This window comes from Crotalus tigris, unplaced genomic scaffold (assembly GCF_016545835.1).
Source record: "Crotalus tigris isolate CLP2741 ecotype Arizona unplaced genomic scaffold, ASM1654583v1 scf7180000017585.4430047, whole genome shotgun sequence".
Lineage (NCBI taxonomy): Eukaryota > Metazoa > Chordata > Lepidosauria > Squamata > Viperidae > Crotalus > Crotalus tigris.
The window spans coordinates 1,435,602-1,450,395 of record NW_024096493.1 but is presented as its reverse complement, the minus strand read 5'-3'; positions in this window follow the sequence as shown (position 1 = coordinate 1,450,395).

The window sequence follows — 14,794 nt, the reverse complement described above, 5'->3', positions numbered from 1 at the left end:
GGGTGACTTAGTTCTTTGTTATTAATTTTAATCAGTAAATAATTGTTATCAGTATTAATGAATTTTTAAATCTTGATCTTGCCCTTTTGTAGAACATGGTCCTTGATGGATATACATGTACATATAAATATGTAATAATAATAATAATAATAATAATAATAATAATAATAATAATAATATGTTGCAAGGGACCTTGGAGGTCATCTAGCCCAACCCTCTGCTCAGGCAGGAAACTCTATACCAGGGGTAGGCAACCTTGGCTCTTTTATGACTCGTGGACCATAAAAGAGCCAAGGTTGCCTACCCTTGCCCTATACCATGTAGAGATAGAATCCCTAGGATCAATTTCAGCTAAAGTTTGCAACTCTAGGTGGACTACATGGGTAAATCATCTTAAAGTCAGGGTCATTTTCCTTTCAAGTAAATAATAATGTGGGCTTGATGCTGATGATATAACTGATCTCATTAGGAACACCACATGCATTATTTAAAATAGTCACTGTGCTCAAAGTAGACATGCAAAATTGTTTGCATGCAATATCCACATGGATTCACTTAAAGTTAACTGCAACATGTATTTCTGGAGTTTTTTCCCCCAGAAACTTTAAGAATGTTTTTGTTCCACAAAGAAAATATAATATTTATATATGCTTTTATTGTGAAATATAGGGATGGAGATGGGCAGTTAAGAAATATGTATACAGACTTCCGGTGGTTCCAGCGACGACGAATGGCGGCGTTTTACAAAGCCGCCCGTTCCTGGTCCGTGTGAAAGCTGCGGGACTTTGACAATCAGCTGTCCCGCGGCTTGAATCTCCTCCCTGGGAAAAAGGGAGGAGGAGAGCTCTCAGGTAGAGGTAAGAGCTCCCCCGGATCCCTGTTATTTTGGGGATCGGAGGGTAGAGCTCCCTCGGAGCCTGAGCAACTCCGCGTTCCAGGGAGACTTCATTCTGAAGCTTTTGGGATGAAGCAAGTTGCCGCTTCCACATCTGCTTTTTTTTCCAGCTGCTTGTGAGTATTTGAAAGCAGACGGAGCAGACCAGGAGAGACTGTGCTCAAGTTTGATGGTGCCTTTAACCTCAGCAAGTTTCCTCTTCCTCTTCTTTTGTTCACTTTCCCTTTAGAAGAAAGGGAAAATGAAAAGTAAAATGGCGATCGTCTTTCTTGCCTGATTTGCATTACAAAGTAAAATCTGGATACATATTAACTCTTTAAACACAGAAGTAAGAATTTGGCTTTTATACTTTCCTCTTTTTTCTTCTCTGTTTTTTTTTCTAAGAATATTTAAAAGAACTGTGCCTTTTTTCTCTCTTTTTTTTTTTCCAATAAGAATCTTTCTTCTTGGAACTTAAGAAAATGGCTTCAAAACGTCTGCCTCCCGCCCCTAAGGTTCCTATTTCTTCTCCAATGCCTCAGCCTGCATCTCAGAAACCAAAATCACCTCCACCTTCTCCTCCTCCTCCTGCAATTTCTCTTAATGATTTACAAGATGCTTTAAAACAGCATGCCTTGGATATTAAGGAGGAGGTAAAAGATCTTATAATTGCAGAGAGGGCTAATACAGAAGAATTATTGGAGAAAAAGAACAAACAAGTAAGAGACCATATACTTCTGGCCTTTCAGGGCTTAGCCCTGCACATAGAGAGGATTGATGACCAGATGGAAAAGATTACTGAAAATGCAGCAAGGATGGAATTTAGAATGCAGGAGGTAGAGAACAAGATAGAAATTACACAGGATGAACAAATTATTTCACAATACAGAGAGATGGAACACGCATTGCGTATCAGAGGCCTGAGGGAGAACCCTCAGGAAGACTTAAAGATGCTTATTGTGAAAGATATTGCTCCTAATATTGGTTGGCGGCCTGAAATAATTGAGAATGAGATAGAAAAAAATTTTAGAGTTAATTCACGGGTTGCTAGACAGAGAAATTTATCAAGAGATGTGGTTATTTATTTTTCCAGAAGATCTATTCGTAATGAAATTATACAGGCTTTTTACAAACAAAAGTTTCAAATTGCTGATCAAGATGTGATAATTTTAAAAGAGATACCTCCCAAAATTTTAAGAGCCAGAAAAGATTTTACTTTCTTGTCTGATGAGCTAAAACATCGTCAAATTCAGTTCAGATGGGAGATTCCAAGAGGAATAATAGTAAATTATGAAGGGATACGTCACAGATTAACTACTGTTTCCAAAGCAAGAGATTTTTACCAGTCTATCTTAAAAGTAAGATTGTCACCACCTCCACAAATAAGGATAACAGAAGAGTCTCTTATGGCAGGAGCCTCATCAATGATGGTTATGGAACAAGCTGCACAGAATTCTGACATAAAAGAGCAAAGGATGACACAAGCTGCCCATAAACGTAAAGAAAAAGAGCAGTTGCAGAAGAGTGGTGAAAGTTTGGTTTTGGTTGCTACAGAGCCTGTGGAAGGGGCAAGACCAAAAAGATCTTCGACAGCAGATCTGCAGGCCATGCTCCAGAGGCTCCAGGCCAGTGGAGATGGTCAGGTTTCTGACCTGGAATGTTAATGGCTTAAATGTGCCACAGAAACAAAGAAAGATTTTCCATTATTTGAAACAACATAATAATGATTTGATATGTTTGCAGGAGACTCATATAACCTTAAAGGATTCTAAATTCTTGATGAATTCCCATCTGGGCTCACATTTTATTGCTCCAGCCCCTGGGAAAAAAGGGGGAGTGGTAATTTATGTGAAGAAAACTTTTTCAGCTAAACTAATTGAGGCTGACTCTGAAGGAAGATATCTTTTTGTGGAATTATTATTACAAGGCCGAAAAGTTCTTATTGTTGGACTGTATGCTCCCAATCAACAACAGAAACAATTTTATAAATTGCTGCATGGCAAGATATCTCAGTTGGATTATAAATCAATAATTTTGATGGGTGACTGGAATGGGGTTTTAGACCCAACTATAGACAAAAGAAGCTCCTCTAAAACTTTTATTCAAACTAAACTACCTATGACTTTTTTTGACTTGAAGGAAGAATTGGAGCTTATTGATATTTGGCGAGAAAGGAACACAAGTGATAGAGACTTTACTTTTTATTCTGATAGACACCAGTCATTTTCAAGGATTGATTTTTTTTTATTACTAGTGACTTCCTCCCTAGAGTGAGGAAGGTGAAAATTTTTCCCAGAACATTGTCAGATCATAGTCCTGTGTGGATGGAGTTATATTTGGAAGATGGGAATAGAAGATCTTGGAGACTGAATGAGAACTTATTTAATCAGGAGGAGTTTGTACAAAAGTGTAAAGAACATTTAAAGGACTTTTTTGCTATAAATATGAATAAGGGGACATCGATGTCTATGGTGTGGGATGCTAGTAAAGCATATATGAGGGGAATTCTGATTCAATTGAATAAAGTTTTTAGGGAAAAAGGGTTACAAAGACGTAGAGAAATAGAAGAAGAGATTAAATCAAAAGAACAAGAGTTGGTTCTTAACCCTACTGATAATAATTTAAAGGTATCCATAAAGATGCTTAAGGAACAATTTAATATGTTGATGGCAGATTAGGTGGCTACCAATCTGTTGTATATGAGACATAATACTTTTTGCAATGCGAATAAGCCTGGGAGGTGGTTGGCTTATCAGTTACGAAAGAAACAGAAAGCTAGAATCATAGAGAAAGTAAAATATAAAGGTACTGAGGTCTTTCAGCAAGATCTGATTAGAAAAAGCTTTTTGGACTTTTACACAAAATTATATTCAAGTGATAATATAAGGGGTTTGGATATAGATAAATATTTACAATCAGTACATTTTCCTAGACTTTCAGAGGAACAACAAAATGGGATGAATAGTTTAATTACTGTGGAGGAAATTGGTTTAGCTATTAAGCAGTTAAAGGTTGGAAAGTCTCCTGGAACAGATGGACTGACTTCTAGGTATTATAAGATCTTATCTGAAGAAATGATAGAGCCATTAAAGGAACTCTTTAATAGTATTTTGTTGGGTATGCAAGTTCCTCCCTCTTGGAAAAGAGCTTTTATATCACTGATTCCGAAGGAAGATCAGGATCTTACAGAGCCTAAGAATTATAGGCCAATTTCATTATTGAATGTTGATTATAAGATCTTTACAAAAATTTTGGCAAATAGATTAATGCAGGTTATGAAAGACTTGATTCATAGTGATCAAGCAGGATTTATAACAGGGAGATATATGAAACATAATGTTAGACAAATTATTAATTTAATTGAGTACTTGGATAAGAATAATCAGATTCCTGTGGCTTTTATCTTTTTGGACGCTGAAAAAGCTTTTGATCAATTGGACTGGCAATTTTTATTCTCTTTGGTAGAGAAAATGAATTTTGGGGATAATTTCTTACATGCACTTAAAGCTATATATCAGCAGCAATCTGCACACATTGTTGTAAATGGGGGATTGACTGAGAATTTTAATATTCAAAAAGGGACAAGGCAAGGATGTCCATTATCCCCATTGTTATTTGTTTTAACATTGGAAATTTTATTGATTCAGATTCGGGAATCAAAGTTAATTAAGGGTGTAAAGATAAGGAAGAATGAGTATAAATTGCGGGCATTTGCGGATGATTTGGTTTTAATTTTGGAACAACCGAATCAGGCGATTGATGGTTTATTAGAACTTATAACACAGTATGGGAATGTTTCTGGTTTTAAAGTTAATAATTATAAGATTAAGATATTATCTAAGAATATGTCAGTTAAAGATAGGGAAAGTTTGATTAAAGCCACAGGTTTTCAGATGGTAAAAAAGATTAAATATTTGGGAGTATTTCTAACTGCTTCAAATGGAAAATTGTATAAGAACAATTATGAACCACTATGGGCAAAAGTCCAAAAGGATTTAAGAGATTGGAAAAAGTTGCAATTGTCATTGTTGGGGAGAATTTCAGCCGTAAAAATGAATGTTCTACCAAAGTTTCTTTTTTTGTTTCAGATGATACCTATTCTTAAAAAAGAGGCAAATTTGGAGGAATGGCAAAAGGGTATCAATAATTTTATATGGGCTGGGAAGAAACCAAGGGTTAAATTTAAGATATTACAGGATGCTCGAGAAAGAGGGGGACTTAAGGCACCTAATTTGAAATTATATTATGATGCAGCCGCCCTAACTTGGTTAAGTGATTGGCTTAATTTAACAAATATGGATATTCTTTTTTTGGAAGGTTGGGATTTAATATAAGGTTGGCATGCATATTTAATTTTTAATAAGAAAGTTGATCGGACTTTTAAATCACATATTTTGAGGAATGCCTTACTTCGTGTTTGTAAGAAGTATTATTATAGATTAAATTATAAAATACCTATCTGGGGGATTCCCAGACATGCAATTGAGGGAACTTCTAAGGGGACAAATTTTGACAAAATCTCGTATAAAGAATTGTTAATTCGCTCTGCTTCGAATTGGCATTTGAAATCCCTAGATGTACTAAGGCAGCAAAATATTCTACAGTCATGGTTTCAATATTTACAAATAATGGATAGATGGACTGTAGATAAGAAAGAGGGAATAACGCTAAAAGATAGACAATTGGTTATTCAGATTAAAAACCAAAGTCCGGCTCATATAAAAAGAATATACAATGTTTTATTAGAGTTAGATTCGGAAACAGAATTGGTTAAAGACTGTATGATTAAATGGGCTCAGAATATACAGGAGCCGATCTCATTGGATTTATGGGAGACAATTTGGATAAGAAATGTTAAATTTACACAAGCTCAAAATTTGAGAGAAAATTTTTATAAAATGTTTTATAGATGGCACTTAGATCCTAAAAAATTATCTTGTATGTATTCCAACATACAGCCCAAATGTTGGAGATGTGGCAATAATGATGCGACATACTTTCATATTTGGTGGAATTGTAAAAAAGTAAAGGCTTTTTGGATTATGATTTGGTGGAACATTCAAAAGATTTTTAGAAAAAAGATAAAGTTTACTCCTCAACTATTTTTACTTGGTATTTTTGTTGATTTAAATGAAAAAGAAACTACTTTGATGTTGAATTTATTAACTGCAGCAAGGTTACTAGTAGGTTTATATTGGAAGAAAGATTCCTTGCCTACTTTAGAAGAATGGATATTTAAAGTATCTAGTTTTGCAGAAATGGCAAAAATTTCTGCTTATTTAAAGGATCATACACAAGAAAGATATATTATTGTATGGGGAAGGTGGATAGATTATATTCAGAAAAAGTATGGAATTAAAAAGTTTCATTTATTTTATGAATGAATTTTAAATATTATAGAGAATTGTTTTATAGGTTATGGAGTTAAAGGTTAATTATGATATTTTTTTTCTCTTTTTTCTTTTCTTTTTTTTTCTTAATTATTATAATTTTTTTATTATTATTAACCCTGTATTCTGCTCTGGGAAGTGAAGGGAGGGGGGTTGGGGGTGGCAGGGAGGGTAAGGGTTTTTTTTTCTACTTTAAAATTTTATTGTATTTTTATAAATGATTGTATGTTTAAAAAATAAAATTTTTTCAATAAAAAAAGAAATATGTATACATATAAAATAAATAAATAAATAAATAAATAAATTGCAATATAATAATATTTTCACATGAATTCAGATGCATTTTCAGTTGGATTTCTTTTTCATTCACATGTCAGTGTTTTATTGGAACAATATTAACTAACGAGCATGCAATAAAACAGAAAGGAAAAGCAAGAACCAATTTTTCTCGCCTTAGTTTTGACTACCTTCTTTCTTTCTCTCCCATTTTTATACTTTGGTTCAAGCCCTAATTAGCTCCAGGGCAAGAAGATGGGGAAAACTGCTGTCTAGGTTTACCATAGCAATTTTATTAAACTATCCCATTGCATCAAAAAATATTTGATTCCATTATTTTTTTTCTACAATAAAGGTGGCCAATTTTAGTTTCTTTTGAGGAAAAAATGTTGGGTTTAACTAAACAACTAAATGCTTGATGAGGGAGTTTGACCTTGTAATTCAAAGAACTCTTGGTGTTCTTGGTGGAATTTACTCTTCTGGTTATTTAACTGTTAAAAGAACCCTGGTGGTGCAATGGTTAGAATGCAGTATTTGCAGGCTAACTTTGCCCACTGCCAGAAGTTTGATCCTGATGGGGTCAAGATTGACTCAGCCTTCCATCCTTCTGAGGTTGGTAAAATGAAGACCAAATTATTGGGGACAATATGCTGACTCTGTAAACTGCTTAGAGATGGCTGTAAAGCACTGTAAAGCAGTATATAAGTCTAAGTGCTATTGCTATCGCTACAAATGTTGTAGCTGGAGATATATTGACTAGGAATTCCTGCTCAGTATGGCTGGGAAATTAACAGCAACAAATTTAGGCCTTTGGGGTTTCTGGAAGGAATGGAATGGAATAGAGTGGAGTGGAATAGAACACAACAGAATAGAACAGAACAGAATAGGATACTTTATTGGCCAAATGTCATTGGACGCACAAGGAATTTGTCTCCATTGCATAAGCTCTCAGTGTACATACAAGCAACAAAGTAATATAATCATAAGATACCAATAGGATAAGGTAATAGAAAAGATGAGAAGGATAATTATTAAAACTTGGTTTTGCAGGTTGGCTTGGGGTCCTCAGAGGGCTGCTCAATATTGGAGGTGTTTGACTGAGTAAGAAGACCTCATCCCATGCCGTCTGTCTCTTAGTCTTGGCTTTTACGTAGTTTTACATTTTTAATTTGTAGTCTTCATATTTTATTTTTTCTATTTATCTTTTATAACCTGTAAGCTGCCCAGAGTTATCTTATAAAGGAGATGAGCAGTATAAAAAAAAAACAAGCAAACAACAAAAAAAAAATTCCTGTATTTAGCTGTGATCAATGCCCATTAATTGGAATTCTTCTGTTTAAGAGTTTCTTTATTTAAAAAGATGAATAGCCCAATACCTAGCTCTTTCAATGTTTGTTGTCTCTTCCTGTTGTAAGGAAAAGATAGCATGGCTAGTAAGCATACACTCTTAATTCTCTTAACAGGAGCATCAAACTCCTATTGCTTCTAACTGCTGTCCAGTGAATTCATGCATTTGACCAAACTGACATCTTAGCACATCCTTCACCTTTAAAAAACATGTCTCATCTCTATGCCTCCATTAAGCAACATACCCAAATTTATTAATTCATATCACAATAATTATACTAAGTGGAGTTTTTTTTTAATCCAATAGAATTTTTATCCCTATAATAGTAGGGAAAGCACCCATTCTCTGATATAGAAGGATTTTTTTTTTAATCTTTAGGATAACATTGGACTTTTTTTAATGGACAGGGATATCGTTTTAGCTAGACCAACTATTTTGAACATCACCTTGTCTATCCAGTTCATTAATATAGAAGTGGTGGCCTGTGTAGTTTGTGATGGAGAGGGAATTTCACAGGGAGATAAACTTTGCATTCCTTTCCCATTTTATTCTGCCAACCTGAAGGTTTATCTGAGAACTTTTTCAGTTAATTATCAGTTTATAATCTTTAGACTGTCCTACTGCTCTTCAAATGAAATCATCCATCCATTGGCATGGGTAGCCAATATTATTAACACAGGTTTCTATTAGCCCCATATAGGATTCTTATTACTACATTAGCCAGAGTTTTCACTTTGGTGCTTGTACTGGTGCAAAAATCCACCATTTCTTTAATCTCTATGATACTATTATCACTTTTCTTAAATCCTTTGTGAAGTATCACATTAATTCCAAAATAATTTCTGCCCCTTTTTCTAACAACTCTCCATCAATCCCACCTCCAATCACTCTGTCTGAAACAAGCTTGTCTATTCTTTTCTTCTATTGTTTTCTGGGCAAGAATTAATTCATCTTTTCTGCTTAGTAGGATGCTTCTTTTTCTTCTCACCTTTTTAATTACTGAAAAGTATTTTTTGAGTCAAGATCATTTCACCTGCTGAGCATCTTCCTATCCCATGCCTGATTCAGGGGTTAATCCTTCCTACTCTATCTTGATTAAGTGCACTGCATTACATTTCCTACATTGTATAAAACTTAGGGCATTATAAATGTCAAATAATAGTGGCTGCAGTAAAACTAGACATGCATCAGTCAAATTGTCCAAGTAGCAAATCAAATTCCTTGCTTAACCACATATCATACTACTCTATTGGTTGATACTGTATATTTCTGTCTATGTAGATTGCACTATGATGCTTTATAAAGCTACATACTTTATAAAGCTTGTTTTCCTTTGTATTTTTGAAGTAAACTGGGAAATCTTTAATAGCAGGCCCAACAATTAAAATGGAATCCAATATATAGGTACGACAAATCCGTTTTTCTTCTCAAAGGATCCTTTCTTGGCTCTTGGAATTGAAATTTATCTTGAATTTCATTAATCAGGTATTATTCTTAATAATTAGGAACATGTTTTGAATTCTAATTACAGAAAAAAAGAAGTTATATTTAAGGAGAAGGAAAAATCACTTCCTTTTATTACCAAATAATCCTATTCGCTAATACTGATTTAAATTTCATCTTTCCCCGGTTTGGAACAGTTTTGTTATGAACCATTGATTCATTTCAATTTTACTGAGAGGTTATTTTGATTTGATCATGCTGGTCATCTTGTAATGATCTTCCTTACTTTGATTCCACCATATAATATTCATACCTAAATTAGATTTTTGATAAAATTCTACTTGAGCTACTCAAGTAGCTCCTGCCCATATACTGTACACACAATATCACATAATATATATGTCACTCCAATACAGTGATTTATATTCAAAATGTAATTTAGGAATTGAAGTGCAGATATAAATACTGCTGTCTAGTAAAATGAGCAAATGCAAGCTCACATGGTCTTCTTCCTCTTACTTTTAGAACTAAAATTAACCCTGATCCATAAATAAAATACTGTATATGGGTGGAGGAGGAGAGAGGAGGAGGAGCCCCCCCCCCCCAAATTATCAGAAATAAGTAAATTCCCACCTGGTAAACAGTGAGGATATTTGTCCAAGGCTAGCTGGTAGCAGAGAATGAGATAGCTCATTGGTGTTTTGATAGGCTTTGAACAATTTAATTCTGGTCAGTGAGAAGTAAAAGAGAAGGGAAATTGATTTTTCCCCCCTTTTGGTTGTTTGTAGAAGTTACTGTTGAATTCTGTCTGGTGCAATATTATTTTGTGACACCATTTATTTTTGTCATTGATGAGGGAAAGAAAAAAAAATACTCCTGGGTTTAAGCTTCACTTTTAATGTGGCTTACAGTATACTTTATAGACTGATAGAGGAAAGCTCTCAGGGCTTGGTTGTTTTCTTGCAGACATTTATTACCCAAACTAAGTAACATCAGCAGTGCTAGCAAACTCCACCCCAGAGTAGCAATGATGATGTTACCTAGTTTGGGTAATAAACTGTCTGCAAGAAAACAACCAAGCTCAGAGAACACCAAGGACCCCTCACTTTATAGACTATAGCCTTAAGAAATGGACCTGTGGGTTATTGAAATTACACACACACACACACACACACACACACACACACACACATACACATTCATATTTACCTAACTACATTGGCACTCCTATCCTAACTTCAGTCTGAGAGCTCTGGCACTGGAAGTGCCATGATAGCTAAACCTTCCTAAATTATTCCTGGTGATGCAAAATTGAGACAGTGTTCAGTTTCCATTCCCGGAATGGAATGTTCCTCTCTCAAGAATATCTTCTGCTTTGCAAACAATGGGAAGCTAGAAATTTTGTGATACAGGTAGTCTGACTTACAACTATTTGTTTAGTGACCGTCTGAAATTACAACAGCACTGAAAAAAGCTTTTCACACTTATGATGTCATGGTTCCGATAGATGAGACCAGAAGAAATAAGAACTCTGAGGCAATTGCTTTCCTCAAAGAACACTTTTAATGGCTACATAATATCAGCACAAACAAAGGTGAAACCAAGACTGAAAGTTACCCTCCCAAAAAAGGTTACAAAGTAAAAGTTGAACTCCTCACCCATTGATGTGTCATAAATCACAATCCCCAATTAACACCTTTGGCGAACTTCCTAACGGTAGCTCCAGTCCACCAAACACTTAAGCTACTTGACCTTGGTTCCCACAAGAAAGTTATTGTTTTGACTAAACTATAAGAATCCAGTCTTACCCCTCCCATTGCTGTGGCAGCTGAAAAATGAAGAAACATGTTTGAAGATCTGACATATAACTCTTACAACATCCCCATGGTCACATGATCAAAATTTGGACCTATCTCCTGAACTTGTGCTACTTCTGATTTCCTGACTAACTTTTGGACCGGTGCCAAATTGCTCTTGACTCTGATTTCTGGATCATGGATTTGTCTACATGGAACCTCAGTTTCTAAAATAAATCTGCTTGTGATTCCTGAACCCTCACATTTTTATACTGAGGCAAGATTTATAGTTTCCAAGTTTGCTCTCCTGTCTTGTATTTGGAGGCTGTTGTACTCCAGAAGGTTCATGGGAAACCAGTGTTGAATTGCCTCCTCTACAATTATTTCTCCTTCCTGTCTGGGAAGTCCCAGAAAGCCTGTGATTTACAGATCTCCTCCTTCCAGTCTGGAAAGAGGAGATCTGTCAGTCACAAGTCTTCTGGGACTCCTCTCAGGGACTGAAAGATTTTTCAGTTTTATTCTTACTGAGGTTCTTTAATTAAATTTTAATTAATTTTGTCTTTTTTATTTCTTTATAAAAATATAATCTTTTTTATTCTTGTTTTATTAGCATTGTTGAATTACTGTATCTTTTGATAGAAAGATAATAGGATATTTTTGATGCTTTAGCTACAGTATATTATGTAAAGAAAAGTGTAGCCATACATGATGAAAGAAACTTTGGGTTGATCTAATACAGAGCTAATGAAAATGACAATAGTTCAGATTACATTTTGTGCCACTGTACCATATATCAAACCAGTGATGTCTGGTCATCACTGGAAAACTTTAATGTGGGATAAGTATGAGAATAAATCTATTTCTGAAATTCACAAGGGACCTGAGGACAATTTTTGTCACCTTGTAGAGTGACATGGGTGGCATATCATTTAATTAATTAAATAAATAAATACGTTTTTGCAATGCTGTGAAGTGAAAGTTTTACCTTCTTTGAGTTTAAGTGTACTGTATTTTTCCATCTATAAGACATACCTTTGTATAAGACGCTCTGGCATGAGAGTTTCTCCACACCAACCAGCTGTTCGGCAGAGTGTCGAACAGCTGAGCCGGCAAATCCAGAAGTTCGGCTGGCTGACGAACTTGCCCCCTCCCATTAGTAGCAAGCCCACAGGGACTTGACACCTGCACCAGGTGGCATGGCAACTCACACAGGCATGCCCTGGGCTGCGAAGGTTACCATTATTTTTCCGTATATAAGACGCTGCACTTGTATAAGATGCACCTGATTTTTGAACAGGGTGTTTGCAGGAAAAAAATAGCATCTTATACAGGGAAAAATATGGTATGTTATCCTCAGAGACTGTTAATTTGTCTCAATTGACGGTAACTGTGTGTATGCTTTAAAGGTAAAACTGCTTTTTGTGAAGTCAGCCAGAGTAGTTTTGGGGTTTTGTTGGGCTAGAAAGCAGATAGATAGGGAGATAGTTAAATAGATAGATATATGATAGATAGATAGATAGATAGATAGATAGATAGATAGATAAATAGATAGAGATGAAAGATAGATAAGCAGACAGATAGACAAGTGGCGACATTTTGTCTTTATTTCAGACAATAACATAATCAGTCTGATCCTACTAATGTTTTCTAAAACCATTTTTTTTCTTATTTGTTTGCCTATAAAATTGTGGTTGAAGTAACCTTTTCTTGAAATAGTTTATTTTTTTTTTCTCAGAAAGTTTTGTCAAAAGTAATTGTGGCTTAATATATTAAATTTCTGACACCTGATTATACAATTCTGAACTACTTTGTGATTTTTTTTCTTTATTGCTTTGCCCTTACAGTTTGTTTTCATCTGTGAAGGTTGTTCTAGACATTGCCTGATTCCTGAAACTCAATCGTCAAATAAATACTTCAGCTAGCGCAAGTGACTTAATGGCAGGAAAGATGTGTAAATCAAAGGAAGTAATTTTTCAATTTTTAGCTATTATGAAACAAAATAAATGGCTCGGTCTTTTTCATATTTATTTCTTTCCACAAGATTAAAAACATCCTGAAGATGAAAGTGTATGTCATAATCCCCTCTTTCTTGTTTCCTCTTTTTAACAGAAAATAAGGCTACAGTCCAGGCAAAACATACTTAAACTTGGCAAATGAGGCACAGCCACTATGTTTGTGGGATTTTTAAACAAGAAAAAGATTTTGGTTGAATTTTTCCACGCAAATCCTGTGGAAGTCAATTTGTACAAGTAGAGGAAAAAAAATCATAGGTTTATGAGTTTATTAACTGAAAAGCAAGTCCATTTTTTAAAGATGGCGTGGCTTTTTTTGACACTGCTTTTCTTTTAATATGGTGTTGCATTATCATTTTAAAGAAACCTTAAAGAAAGTGCTATGCACTGGTAAGGAAGAGGATAGTGGTTTAAAATTAGATATTTGTTGATGAAGCTCCAGGAAGCTTTCTTCTTGAAAACAATAATCTGTATTTGAGGGTAAGAAATCATCTCCAAATTCCATTATGTTTGTGGGCTTGACATGCAGAGCTTATTAAATGTAGGACAAAGCCACTTTGTACATCATAATGTTCACATTACAAATTCTCTCTCTGTAATTATGCAGCATTCCCGCTCTCATCTTCACAAACTTATGAAATATATTTCTGGCACCTCAAGTATTGATGTATGCATACTTGATATTGTCTTGGTGCAGTAAGGGAGACTTAACTGATGTCTGCAAGATTTGATTTATTACTAGTAAATGTGATTGCCTTCATAATCTTATTTTATTATGTTTGGGGTTCTCACAGGTAAACTTTTAGGAAGAAGGCCAATTTTATTAAACCAGCCTTATGTCAGCAAAGCAAATACTTTACAGGCAAAAATAAGGAAAACAGAAGTGGGGGAATAAAAAGGTAGGAGAGCATAAATCTTATTTAGACATTGCATGAAAATTATATTGGGTCTACCACACAATTCAAAATTACATACTTTTGTTTTTTTACAAAACAAGGAAACAAATATATTATTGTATTGTGTTGTATTGTGTTGTGTTATGTTATAGCAGATTACAAGAAAAACAACAATAAAATACATAATTCGATTAAAATAATATAAAAATATTCAACCCAAATAAAATCATATCTATTGAAAAGTATGTATATGTAAACGTTGCTTGAACATTCATATCAGAAATACCTGGCTAAAGAGCTGAGATTATATGTCCTCCTAAATTATGTGGACACTTTAGGTGCTTTTACATTTCAGGAGGAGAAACCAAGGGTAGCACCACAGGAATCACCCAAATGGTATTTGTTGATGATCATTGGTTCAGGTTGTCATAAGACACTGAATGTAACATAAATAGCTGAATACATTTTGCAAGTGGCAGGTTATCTTCTGTTGTAAAAAACTATTAGGGTTCTTACAATGAATAGGACTGGTTTCTCAATGACTTTAAGACATTTGCACCTCAACTTTGCCTCTCAACTTTTTGGCTAAGATCAAGTCTAGTATAAATGTGTGGACTTCAACTGGGAAATTTTGGGAATTGAAATCCACACATCTTAAAGTTGCTGAGATTGAGAAAAATGGTTCTGTTTTTTAACAATTATATAAATGTAAAGGTTTCCCCTGTCCAGTCCAGTGTCCGACTCTGAGGACAGTGCTCA